Consider the following 11,509-nt stretch of genomic DNA (forward strand, 5'->3'; position numbering starts at 1 on the left):
TACAATCCCTCCCAGTGCAATTGTTAACCAGACAATAAACTCACAACTTTCTTTATCACTTTATTACTGTAAACTCTGAGTGAGTCGACAATCCCTCCCAGTGCAATTGTTAACCAGACAATGCACTCACAACTTTCTTTATCACTTTATTAATGTAAACTCTGTGTGAGTGTACAATCCCTCCTTGTACAATTGTGAACCAGACAATACACTCACAAATTTCTTTATCACTTTATTACTGTAAACTCTGAGTGAGTCTACAATCCCTCCTTGTACAATTATTAACCAGACAATACACTCACAACTTTCTTTATCACTTTATTACTGTAAACTCTGAGTGAGTCTACAATCCCTCCCAGTGCAATTGTTAACCAGACAATACACTCACATCTTTATTTATCACTTTATTACTGTAAACTCTGAGTGAGTCTACAATCCCTCCCAGTGCAATTGTTAACCAGACAATACACTCACATATTTCTTTATCACTTTATTACTGTAAACTCTGAGTGAGTCTACAATCCCTCCTTGTACAATTATTAACCAGACAATACACTCACAACTTTCTCCATCACTTTATTACTGTAAACTCTGAGTGAGTCGACAATCCCTCCCAGTGCAATTGTTAATCAGACAATACACTCACATCTTTATTTATCACTTTATTACTGTAAACTCTGAGTGAGTCTACAATCCCTCCCAGTGCAATTGTTAACCAGACAATACACTCACAACTTTCTTTATCACTTTATTACTGTAAACTCTGAGTGAGTCTACAATCTCTCCTTGCACAATTGTTAACCAGACAATACACTCACATATTTCTTTATCACTTTATTACTGTAAACTCTGAGTGAGTCTACAATCCCTCCTTGTACTATTATTAACCAGACAATACACTCACAACTTTCTTTATCACTTTATTACTTTATTACACCTTCTTCTGGCAGGGCAGGGATCCTGAAGAACCAAGACAGCATGGAGTGGGCTTCGCCATCAGAAACTCCTTGCTCAGCATGATAGAGCCTCCCTCAAATGGCTCGGAACGCATACTGTCCATCCGACTGCTCACCACCTCTGGTCCAGTACACCTACTCAGCATCTATGCTCCAACACTCTGTTCCGCACCTGAAGCTAAAGACCAGTTCTATGAACAACTCCATAACATCATTAGCAGCATCCCCAACACCGAACACCTATTCCTGCTGGGGGACTTTAATGCCAGGGTTGGGGCCGACCATGACTCATGGCCCTCTTGCCTTGGGCGCTATGGCGTTGGAAGGATGAATGAGAATGGGCAGAGACTGCTTGAGTTGTGTCCCTATCATAACCTCTGCATCACCAATTCGTTCTCTCACACTAAACCCTGTCACCAGGTTTCATGGAGGCACCCAAGATCACGTCGTTGGCACCAGCTAGACCTCATTGTCACAAGGCGAGCCGCCTTAAACAGTGTTCAAATCACACGCAGCTTCCACAGTGCGGACTGCGACACCGACCACTCCCTGGTGTGCAGCAAGGTTAGACTCAGACCAAAGAAGTTGCATCATTCCAAGCAGAAGGGCCACCCGCGCATCAACACGAGCAGAATTTCTCACCCACAGCTGTTACAAAAATTTCTAAATTCACTTGTAACAGCCCTTCAAAACACTCCCACAGGGGATGCTGAGACCAAGTGGGCCCACATCAGAGACGCCATCGATGAGTCAGCTTTGACCACCTACGGCAAAAGTGCGAAGAGAAATGCAGACTGGTTTCAATCTCATAATGAAGAGCTGGAACCTGTCATAGCCGCTAAGCGCATTGCACTTTTGAACTACAAGAAAGCCCCCAGCGATTTAACATCCGCAGCACTTAAAGCAGCCAGAAGTACTGCACAAAGAACAGCTAGGCGTTGCGCAAACGACTACTGGCAACACCTATGCAGTCATATTCAGCTGGCATCAGACACCGGAAACATCAGAGGAATGTATGATGGCATGAAGAGAGCTCTTGGGCCAACCATCAAGAAGATCACCCCCCTCAAATCTAAATCGGGGGACATAATCACTGACCAACGCAAACAGATGGACCGCTGGGTTGAGCACTACCTAGAACTGTACTCCAGGGAGAATGCTGTCACTGAGACTGCCCTCAATGCAGCCCAGCCTCTACCAGTCATGGATGAGCTGGACATACAGCCAACCAAATCGGAACTCAGTGATGCCATTGATTCCCTAGCCAGCGGAAAAGCCCCTGGGAAGGACAGCATTACCCCTGAAATAATCAAGAGTGCCAAGCCTGCTATACTCTCAGCACTACATGAACTGCTATGCCTGTGCTGGGAAGAGGGAGCAGTACCCCAGGACATGCGCGATGCCAACATCATCACCCTCTATAAAAACAAAGGTGACCGCGGTGACTGCAACAACTACCGTGGAATCTCCCTGCTCAGCATAGTGGGGAAAGTCTTTGCTCGAGTCGCTCTGAACAGGCTCCAGAAGCTGGCCGAGCGCGTCAACCCTGAGGCACAGTGTGGCTTTCGTGCAGAGAGATCGACTATTGACATGCTGTTCTCCCTTCGTCAGATACAGGAGAAATGCCGTGAACAACAGATGCCCCTCTACATTGCTTTCATTGATCTCACCAAAGCCTTTGACCTCGTCAGCAGACGTGGTCTCTTCAGACTACTAGAAAAGATCGGATGTCCACCAAAGCTACTAAGTATCATCACCTCATTCCATGACAACATGAAAGGCACAATTCAACATGGTGGCTCCTCATCAGAGCCCTTTCCTATCCTGAGTGGTGTGAAACAGGGCTGTGTTCTCGCACCCACACTTTTTGGGATTTTCTTCTCCCTGCTGCTTTCATATGCGTTCAAATCCTCTGAAAGACTGTAAACTCTGAGTGAGTCTACAATCCCTCCCAGTGCAATTGTTAACCAGACAATACATTCACAACTTTCTTTATCACTTTATTACTGTAAACTCTGAGTGAGTCTACAATCCCTCCCAGTGCAATTGTTAACCAGACAATACACTCACAACTTTCTTTATCACTTTATTACTGTAAACTCTGAGTGAGTCTACAATCTCTCCTTGCACAATTGTTAACCAGACAATACACTCACATATTTCTTTATCACTTTATTACTGTAAACTCTGAGTGAGTCTACAATCCCTCCTTGTACTATTATTAACCAGACAATACACTCACAACTTTCTTTATCACTTTATTACTTTATTACACCTTCTTCTGGCAGGGCAGGGATCCTGAAGAACCAAGACAGCATGGAGTGGGCTTCGCCATCAGAAACTCCTTGCTCAGCATGATAGAGCCTCCCTCAAATGGCTCGGAACGCATAGTGTCCATCCGACTGCTCACCACCTCTGGTCCAGTACACCTACTCAGCATCTATGCTCCAACACTCTGTTCCGCACCTGAAGCTAAAGACCAGTTCTATGAACAACTCCATAACATCATTAGCAGCATCCCCAACACCGAACACCTATTCCTGCTGGGGGACTTTAATGCCAGGGTTGGGGCCGACCATGACTCATGGCCCTCTTGCCTTGGGCGCTATGGCGTTGGAAGGATGAATGAGAACGGGCAGAGACTGCTTGAGTTGTGTACCTATCATAACCTCTGCATCACCAATTCGTTCTCTCACACTAAACCCTGTCACCAGGTTTCATGGAGGCACCCAAGATCACGTCGTTGGCACCAGCTAGACCTCATTGTCACAAGGCGAGCCGCCTTAAACAGTGTTCAAATCACACGCAGCTTCCACAGTGCGGACTGCGACACCGACCACTCCCTGGTGTGCAGCAAGGTTAGACTCAGACCAAAGAAGTTGCATCATTCCAAGCAGAAGGGCCACCCGCGCATCAACACGAGCAGAATTTCTCACCCACAGCTGTTACAAAAATTTCTAAATTCACTTGTAACAGCCCTTCAAAACACTCCCACAGGGGATGCTGAGACCAAGTGGGCCCACATCAGAGACGCCATCGATGAGTCAGCTTTGACCACCTACGGCAAAAGTGCGAAGAGAAATGCAGACTGGTTTCAATCTCATAATGAAGAGCTGGAACCTGTCATAGCCGCTAAGCGCATTGCACTTTTGAACTACAAGAAAGCCCCCAGCGATTTAACATCCGCAGCACTTAAAGCAGCCAGAAGTACTGCACAAAGAACAGCTAGGCGTTGCGCAAACGACTACTGGCAACACCTATGCAGTCATATTCAGCTGGCCTCAGACACCGGAAACATCAGAGGAATGTATGATGGCATGAAGAGAGCTCTTGGGCCAACCATCAAGAAGATCACCCCCCTCAAATCTAAATCGGGGGACATAATCACTGACCAACGCAAACAGATGGACCGCTGGGTTGAGCACTACCTAGAACTGTACTCCAGGGAGAATGCTGTCACTGAGACTGCCCTCAATGCAGCCCAGCCTCTACCAGTCATGGATGAGCTGGACATACAGCCAACCAAATCGGAACTCAGTGATGCCATTGATTCCCTAGCCAGCGGAAAAGCCCCTGGGAAGGACAGCATTACCCCTGAAATAATCAAGAGTGCCAAGCCTGCTATACTCTCAGCACTACATGAACTGCTATGCCTGTGCTGGGACGAGGGAGCAGTACCCCAGGACATGCGCGATGCCAACATCATCACCCTCTATAAAAACAAAGGTGACCGCGGTGACTGCAACAACTACCGTGGAATCTCCCTGCTCAGCATAGTGGGGAAAGTCTTTGCTCGAGTCGCTCTGAACAGGCTCCAGAAGCTGGCCGAGCGCGTCTACCCTGAGGCACAGTGTGGCTTTCGTGCAGAGAGATCGACTATTGACATGCTGTTCTCCCTTCGTCAGATACAGGAGAAATGCCGTGAACAACAGATGCCCCTCTACATTGCTTTCATTGATCTCACCAAAGCCTTTGACCTCGTCAGCAGACGTGGTCTCTTCAGACTACTAGAAAAGATCGGATGTCCACCAAAGCTACTAAGTATCATCACCTCATTCCATGACAACATGAAAGGCACAATTCAACATGGTGGCTCCTCATCAGAGCCCTTTCCTATCCTGAGTGGTGTGAAACAGGGCTGTGTTCTCGCACCCACACTTTTTGGGATTTTCTTCTCCCTGCTGCTTTCATATGCGTTCAAATCCTCTGAAAGACTGTAAACTCTGAGTGAGTCTACAATCCCTCCCAGTGCAATTGTTAACCAGACAATACATTCACAACTTTCTTTATCACTTTATTACTGTAAACTCTGAGTGAGTCTACAATCCCTCCCAGTGCAATTGTTAACCAGACAATACACTCACAACTTTCTTTATCACTTTATTACTGTAAACTCTGAGTGAGTCTACAATCTCTCCTTGCACAATTGTTAACCAGACAATACACTCACAACTTTCTTTATCACTTTATTACTGTAAACTCTGAGTGAGTCTACAATCCCTCCCTGTACAATTGTTAACCAGACAATACACTCACAACTTTCTTTATCACTTTATTACTGTAAACTCTGAGTGAGTCTACAATCCCTCCCAGTGCAATTGTTTAGCAGACAATACACTCACATCTTTATTTATCACTTTATTACTGTAAACTCTGAGTGAGTCTGCAATCCCTCCCAGTGCAATTGTTAACCAGACAATAGACTCACATCTTTCTGTATCTCTTTATTACTGTAAACTCTGTGTGAGTGTACAATCCCTCCTTGTACAATTGTTAACCAGACAATACACTCACAACTTTCTTTTCACTTTATTACTGTAAACTCTGAGTGAGTCTACAATCCCTCCTTGTACAATTATTAACCAGACAATACACTCACAACTTTCTTTATCACTTTATTACTGTAAACTCTGAGTGAGTCTACAATCCCTCCCAGTGCAATTGTTAACCAGACAATACACTCACATCTTTCTTTATCACTTTATAACTGTAAACTCTGAGTGAGTCGACAATCCCTCCCAGTGCAATTGTTAACCAGACAATGCACTCACAACTTTCTTTATCACTTTATTACTGTAAACTCTGTGTGAGTGTACAATCCCTCCTTGTACAATTGTTAACCAGACAATACACTCACAACTTTCTTTTCACTTTATTACTGTAAACTCTGAGTGAGTCTACAATCCCTCCTTGTACAATTATTAACCAGACAATACACTCACAACTTTCTTTATCACTTTATTACTGTAAACTCTGAGTGAGTCTACAATCCCTCCCAGTGCAATTGTTAACCAGACAATACAATCACATCTATATTTATCACTTTATTACTGTAAACTCTGAGTGAGTCTACAATCCCTCCCAGTGCAATTGTTAACCAGACAATACACTCACATATTTCTTTATCACTTTATTACTGTAAACTCTGAGTGAGTCTACAATCCCTCCTTGTACAATTATTAACCAGACAATACACTCACAACTTTCTTTATCACTTTATTACTGTAAACTCTGAGTGAGTCTACAATCCCTCCTTGTACAATTATTAACCAGACAATGCACTCACAACTTTCTTTATCACTTTATTACTGTAAACTCTGAGTGAGTCTACAATCCCTCCCAGTGCAATTGTTAACCAGACAATACACTCACAACTTTCTTTTTCACTTTATGCCTTTAAACTCTAAGTGAGTCTACAATCCCTCCCAGTGCAATTGTTAACCAGACAATACACTCACATCTTTCTTTATCACTTTATTGCTGTAAACTCTGAGTGAGCCTACAATCCCTCCTTGTACAATTATTAACCAGACAATACACTCACAACTTTCTTTATCACTTTATTACTGTAAACTCTGTGTGAGTCTACAATCCCTCCTTGTACAATTAATAACCAGACAATACACTCACAACTTTATTTATCACTTTATTACTGTAACCTCTGTGTGAGTCTACAATCCCTCCTTGTACAATTATTAACCAGACATTACACTCACAACTTTCTTTATCACTTTATTACTGTAAACTCTGAGTGAGTCTACAATCCCTCCTTGTACAATTGTTAACCAAACAATACACTCACAACTTTCTTTATCACTTTATTACTGTAAACTCTGAGTGAGTCTGCAATCCCTCCCAGTGCAATTGTTAACCAGACAATACACTCACAACTTTCTTTATCACTTTATTACTGTAAACTCTGAGTGAGTCTACAATCCCTCCTTGTACAATTGTTAACCAGACAATACACTCACAACTTTCTTTATCACTTTATTACTGTAAACTCTGAGTGAGTCTACAATCCCTCCTTGAACAATTATTAACCAGACAATACACTCACAACTTTATTTCTCACTTTATTACTGTAAACTCTGAGTGAGTCTACAATCCCTCCCAGTGCAATTGTTAACCAGACAATACACTCACAACTTTCTTTATCACTTTATTACTGTAAACTCTAAGTGAGTCCACAATCCCTCCCAGTTCAATTGCTAACCAGACAATACACTCACATCTTTCTTTATCACTTTGTTGCTGTAAACTCTGAGTGAGCCTACAATCCCTCCTTGTACAATTATTAACCAGACAATACACTCACAACTTTCTTTATCACTTTATTACTGTAAACTCTGAGTGAGTCTACAATCCCTCCTTGTACAATTAATAACCAGACAATACACTCACAACTTTATTTATCACTTTATTACTGTAAACTCTGAGTGAGTCTGCAATCCCTCCCAGTGCAATTGTTAACCAGACAATACACTCACATCTTTCTTTATCACTTTATTACTGTAAACTCTGAGTGATTCTACAATCCCTCCCAGTGCAATTGTTAACCAGACAATACACTCACATCTTTCTGTATCACTTTATTACTGTAAACTCTGAGTGAGTCTACAATCCCTCCTTGTACAATTGTTTACCCGACAATGCACTCACAACTTTCATTATCACTTTTTTACTGTAAACTCTGAGTGAGTGTACAATCCCTCCTTGTACAATTGTTAACCAGACAATACACTCACATCTTTCTTTATGACTTTATTACTGTAATCTCTAAGTGAGTCGACAATCCCTCCCAGTGCAATTGTTAACCAGACAATACACTCACAACTTTCTTTATCACTTTATTGCTGTAAACTCTGAGTGAGTCTACAATCCCTCCCAGTGCAATTGTTAACCAGACAATGCACTCACAACTTTCTTTATCACTTTATTACTGTAAACTCTGTGTGAGTGTACAATCCCTCCTTGTACAATTGTTAACCAGACAATACACTCACAACTTTCTTTTCACTTTATTACTGTAAACTCTGAGTGAGTCTACAATCCCTCCTTGTACAATTCTTAACCAGACAATACACTCACAACTTTCTTTATCACTTTATTACTGTAAACTCTGAGTGAGTCTACAATCCCTCCCAGTGCAATTGTTAACCAGACAATACACTCACATATTTCTTTATCACTTTATTACTGTAAACTCTGAGTGAGTCTACAATCCCTCCTTGTACAATTATTAACCAGACAATACACTCACAACTTTCTTTATCACTTTATTACTGTAAACTCTGAGTGAGTCTACAATCCCTCCTTGTACAATTATTAACCAGACAATGCACTCATAACTTTCTTTATCACTTTATTACTGTAAACTCTGAGTGAGTCTACAATCCCTCCCAGTGCAATTGTTAACCAGACAATACACTCACAACTTTCTTTTTCACTTTATGCCTGTAAACTCTAAGTGAGTCTACAATCCCTCCCAGTGCAATTGTTAACCAGACAATACACTCACATCTTTCTTTATCACTTTATTGCTGTAAACTCTGAGTGAGCCTACAATCCCTCCTTGTACAATTATTAACCAGACAATACACTCACAACTTTCTTTATCACTTTATTACTGTAAACTCTGTGTGAGTCTACAATCCCTCCTTGTACAATTAATAACCAGACAATACACTCACAACTTTATTTATTACTTTATTACTGTAACCTCTGTGTGAGTCTACAATCCCTCCTTGTACAATTATTAACCAGACATTACACTCACAACTTTCTTTATCACTTTATTACTGTAAACTCTGAGTGAGTCTACAATCCCTCCCAGTGCAATTGTTAACCAAACAAAACACTCACAACTTTCTTTATCACTTTATTACTGTAAACTCTGAGTGAGTCTGCAATCCCTCCCAGTGCAATTGTTAACCAGACAATACACTCACAACTTTTTTTATCACTTTATTACTGTAAACTCTGAGTGAGTCTACAATCCCTCCTTGTACAATTGTTAACCAGACAATACACTCACAACTTTCTTTATCACTTTATTACTGTAAACTCTGAGTGAGTCTACAATCCCTCCTTGAACAATTATTAACCAGACAATACACTCACAACTTTATTTCTCACTTTATTACTGTAAACTCTGAGTGAGTCTACAATCCCTCCCAGTGCAATTGTTAACCAGACAATACACTCACAACTTTCTTTATCACTTTATTACTGTAAACTCTAAGTGAGTCCACAATCCCTCCCAGTTCAATTGCTAACCAGACAATACACTCACATCTTTCTTTATCACTTTGTTGCTGTAAACTCTGAGTGAGCCTACAATCCCTCCTTGTACAATTATTAACCAGACAATACACTCACAACTTTCTTTATCACTTTATTACTGTAAACTCTGAGTGAGTCTACAATCCCTCCTTGTACAATTAATAACCAGACAATACACTCACAACTTTATTTATCACTTTATTACTGTAAACTCTGAGTGAGTCTGCAATCCCTCCCAGTGCAATTGTTAACCAGACAATACACTCACATCTTTCTTTATCACTTTATTACTGTAAACTCTGAGTGATTCTACAATCCCTCCCAGTGCAATTGTTAACCAGACAATACACTCACATCTTTCTGTATCACTTTATTACTGTAAACTCTGAGTGAGTCTACAATCCCTCCTTGTACAATTGTTTACCCGACAATGCACTCACAACTTTCATTATCACTTTTTTACTGTAAACTCTGAGTGAGTGTACAATCCCTCCTTGTACAATTGTTAACCAGACAATACACTCACATCTTTCTTTATGACTTTATTACTGTAATCTCTAAGTGAGTCGACAATCCCTCCCAGTGCAATTGTTAACCAGACAATACACTCACAACTTTCTTTATCACTTTATTGCTGTAAACTCTGAGTGAGTCTACAATCCCTCCCAGTGCAATTGTTAACCAGACAATGCACTCACAACTTTCTTTATCACTTTATTACTGTAAACTCTGTGTGAGTGTACAATCCCTCCTTGTACAATTGTTAACCAGACAATACACTCACAACTTTCTTTTCACTTTATTACTGTAAACTCTGAGTGAGTCTACAATCCCTCCTTGTACAATTCTTAACCAGACAATACACTCACAACTTTCTTTATCACTTTATTACTGTAAACTCTGAGTGAGTCTACAATCCCTCCCAGTGCAATTGTTAACCAGACAATACACTCACATATTTCTTTATCACTTTATTACTGTAAACTCTGAGTGAGTCTACAATCCCTCCTTGTACAATTATTAACCAGACAATACACTCACAACTTTCTTTATCACTTTATTACTGTAAACTCTGAGTGAGTCTACAATCCCTCCTTGTACAATTATTAACCAGACAATGCACTCATAACTTTCTTTATCACTTTATTACTGTAAACTCTGAGTGAGTCTACAATCCCTCCCAGTGCAATTGTTAACCAGACAATACACTCACAACTTTCTTTTTCACTTTATGCCTGTAAACTCTAAGTGAGTCTACAATCCCTCCCAGTGCAATTGTTAACCAGACAATACACTCACATCTTTCTTTATCACTTTATTGCTGTAAACTCTGAGTGAGCCTACAATCCCTCCTTGTACAATTATTAACCAGACAATACACTCACAACTTTCTTTATCACTTTATTACTGTAAACTCTGTGTGAGTCTACAATCCCTCCTTGTACAATTAATAACCAGACAATACACTCACAACTTTATTTATTACTTTATTACTGTAACCTCTGTGTGAGTCTACAATCCCTCCTTGTACAATTATTAACCAGACATTACACTCACAACTTTCTTTATCACTTTATTACTGTAAACTCTGAGTGAGTCTACAATCCCTCCCAGTGCAATTGTTAACCAAACAAAACACTCACAACTTTCTTTATCACTTTATTACTGTAAACTCTGAGTGAGTCTGCAATCCCTCCCAGTGCAATTGTTAACCAGACAATACACTCACAACTTTTTTTATCACTTTATTACTGTAAACTCTGAGTGAGTCTACAATCCCTCCTTGTACAATTGTTAACCAGACAATACACTCACAACTTTCTTTATCACTTTATTACTGTAAACTCTGAGTGAGTCTACAATCCCTCCTTGAACAATTATTAACCAGACAATACACTCACAACTTTATTTCTCACTTTATTACTGTAAACTCTGAGTGAGTCTACAATCCCTCCCAGTGCAATTGTTAACCAGACAATACACTCACA

This window comes from Heterodontus francisci, chromosome 29 (assembly GCF_036365525.1).
Source record: "Heterodontus francisci isolate sHetFra1 chromosome 29, sHetFra1.hap1, whole genome shotgun sequence".
Taxonomy (NCBI): Eukaryota; Metazoa; Chordata; class Chondrichthyes; order Heterodontiformes; family Heterodontidae; genus Heterodontus; species Heterodontus francisci.